General features: G+C 33.8%; 1 pseudogene; it reads left to right on the forward strand.

Moving 5' to 3' along the window:
• The first annotated feature begins 2,122 nt into the window (after positions 1-2,122).
• On the forward strand, positions 2,123-3,264 carry LOC118534781 (calmodulin-alpha-like; annotated as a pseudogene).
• Positions 3,265-3,580: the final 316 nt, after the last annotated feature.

Consider the following 3,580-nt stretch of genomic DNA (forward strand, 5'->3'; position numbering starts at 1 on the left):
GGGGAAACATTTAGAGGGAACAATTCCATTATCACAGAGAAGGCAAAAAGAATGAATTTGGAGTTGAGAGACCATAAAGTGATAACTGGCACAAAGACCCAAAGGAGTTTTGTTTATGTGGGTTAAATCTAGTATAAATTAAAACTGTAAAATTTTTAAAATATTTTTATTAACTTATTTAAATTGGTAATAAAAAATCTACTTCATGTTTACATATAAACATATTTTTATGAAAAAATATTTTAAAAATATAGAGAGAAGGGTAACATTGTTTGACATTTTGCAGATTTCTTTGATGTCTGCTTTGAAAGAAGACAATTGGATTCTTATATCTGCTTCTGCATTCAATCTATTACAATATGTTGTTTTGGTTGTAGTATATTGAAAAAAATCAAATTCACCCTCATAAAAATACGTAGTTAGAAAATGGAAGAATATTTAATAGTCTTTTCATATGATCATGGATAGTTTTCTTTGATATAACACCAAAAATTGATAAGAGGTAGTTTCTTAAATATTGATTACACTGCAAAACCTGAAACCATATCAATGAAGCTCTCACATTCTATTGCACTAATATTCATTGATCAATCTTGCAATCTGAATGAATGTTACCAATACATGATTTTACAACAATGTGTTGATCATTTGGTAAATACAGGTTCATTGATTTTTGCACATCTATTATTGACATGTTTCATTACATAATATTAAAAAATCACACTCATTAATAGCACCTTTGATCTCACCAAAAAAGTCTTTAAACATTATGAAGCTGACAAGCACATAGTGGCAGATAAAAGTTTTCCAAAATTTTAATTTTCTCTTGAAAACTCAATTTGTTTTTTCCCTTAGCATCATGTATTGTCAGTTGCTTTAGCCACTTGTTTATTTTTTTTTAAGATTTTTTATTTATTTATTTGACAGAGAGAGACACAACAAGAGAGGGAACACAAGCAGGGGGAGTAGGAGAGGGAGAAGCAGGCTCCCCGCTGAGCAGGGAGCCCAATGCGGAGCTCGATCCCAGGACCCCGGGATCATGACCTGAGCCCAAGGAAGATGCTTAACGACTGAGCCACCCAGGCACCCTGCCACTTGTTTATTTTTGAGAAAATAACTGACGAATACCCAAATACCAGTTTGTCATTCTTTTAAGGAAAAATGATATTTCATGAAGTTTTTAATTCAGTTCACAACTTAATCACACAAGGGCTTTCCTTTAGGCAACCATCGTACTCAGTATGCTACAGAACTACCGTATGCACACTTTTCACTTGGTCATACACTATATTGGAAATAGGTACTCAAAAGCTGATATTTAATAAAACTAGTAGTTTTTAGTAATTTATAACTGAAGACATTTATAACTGAAATTGCCATTGTATTACTGCCAAACTGTAGCAGTTACTACTGCAGTCTTACTTAACTATTAGTATATGCCTTGAATCCTGTTAAGGCACCAGCAATTTTACCCACAATTGCTTTTAGCCATCATTTCTTTTCTTCATAATTTCTTTTCTGTACTCCCATAGATCTTTCAGTGTACTTCTTTTAGTGCATGTAGCTTACTCATCCTTGAATTATGACTAATTATGTTTCTGTCTCTGCCATATTCCCAAGCTCCCAGAAGTCAGGATTTATATTTGATTTTACTCCATGCTCCATCCCAATCACCCCAGTGATTTCCATTTAGTAGTAGTATAATAAGTACTGGTTGAATGGGTAAATAAACAGATTTTTTTTGTCCTAAACAGGAGACTATATATATTACAATTTTGTTGATGATCATTCCCACCAAGTCCTTCTGTACTTAAGCTATCTACAGTGTCGTATTGTGATAGATGTGTGCATTATAATTTATATTTACCAATGCACAGGAATAATCATTTGCCTTACAGGAATATATACATGTGTGTGATTTTATTTTAATTATTGATTTACTCCTCTGTATCTTTTATGATAGAGTTCCTTGTGGACAAGGAATATGTCTTATGAAAGTTTAGTGTCTAGCATGGTATCTTGTATGTATGAGTCATTCAGAAATTGATTGCTGATGAATAAATAAATAGATATTTTTTAATAAAAAACTTATTCACACATAAAAAAAGAAGGCAATAGAGTCCGAGTGGGGCGGGCGAGCTGAGTGGTTGTGTGGTCGCTTCTTGGAGACCAGTAGCACTTGCAGCATGGCTGACCAACTGGCTAAAGAGCAGATTGCAGAATTCAAAGAAGCTTTTTCACTATTTGACAAGGATGGTGATTGAACTATAACAACAAAGGAATTGGGAACTGTAATGAGGTCTTTTGGGCAAAATCCCACAGAAGCAGAGTTACAGGACATGATTAATGAAGTAGATGCTAATGGTAATGGCACAATTGACTTCCCGCAATTTCTGACAATGATGGCAAGAAAAATGAAAGACACAGACAGTGAAGAAGAAATTAGAGAAGCATTCCATGTGTTTGATAAGGATGGCAATGGCTATATTAGTGCAGCAGAGTTTTGCCATGGGATGACAAATCTGGGAGAGAAGTTAACAGATGAAGAGGTTGATGAAATGATCAGGGAAGCAGGATATTGATGGTGATGGTCAAGTAAACTATGAAGGGTTTGTACAAATGATGACAGCAAAGTGAAGACATTGTACAGAATGTGTTAAATTTCTTGTACAAAATTGTTTATTTGCCTTTTCTTTGTTTGTAACTTATCTGTAAAAGGTTCCCCCCTGCTGTCAAAAAATATGCATGTATAGTAATTAGGACTTCATTCCTCCATGTTTTCTTCCCTTATCTTACTGTCATTGTCCTGAAACCTTATTTTAGAAAATTGATCAAGTAACATGTTGCATGTGGCTTAGTCTTGATATATCTAAGCCCTTCTGCACATCTAAACTTAGATGGAGTTGGTCAAATGAGGGAACATCTGGATTATGCCTTTTTTTTAAGTAGTTTTCTTTAGGAACTGTCAGCATGTTGTTGAAGTGTGGAGTTGTAACTCTGCATGGACTATAGACAGTCAACAATATGTACTTAAAAGTTGCACTATTGCAAAATGGGTGTATTATCTAGGTACTCATACACTATTTTTTTGTACTGCTGGTCCTGTACCAGAAACATTTTATTTTATTGTTATTTGCTTTTTAAACTTTGTTTAGCCACTTAAAGAAAATCTGCTTATGGCACAATTTGCCTCAAATCCATTCCAAGTTGTATATTTGTTTTCCAATACAAAAACTTACAATTAAAAAAAAAAGAGGCAATAAATGATGCTGGAACAACTAGGAAATCACATGAAAAAAGTTATCTAAACACAGACCTTACACACTTCACAAAAATTAACTCCAAATGGATCCTAGGCCTGCATGCAAAATGCACAACCATAGAACTCCTAGAAGAGAACATAGGAGAAAACCTAGATGACCTTGCATTTGGTGATGACTTTTTACATATAACACCAAAGGCAAGATCCATGAGAGAAAAGATTGTAAGTTGGACTCCATTAAAATTAAAAACTTCTCCGTGTAGGACACTGTCAAAAGAATGAAAAGACCAAAACAAAACAAAACAAAAAAAAACAAAA

This window comes from Halichoerus grypus, chromosome 4, assembly GCF_964656455.1.
Source record: "Halichoerus grypus chromosome 4, mHalGry1.hap1.1, whole genome shotgun sequence".
Classification (NCBI taxonomy): domain Eukaryota; kingdom Metazoa; phylum Chordata; class Mammalia; order Carnivora; family Phocidae; genus Halichoerus; species Halichoerus grypus.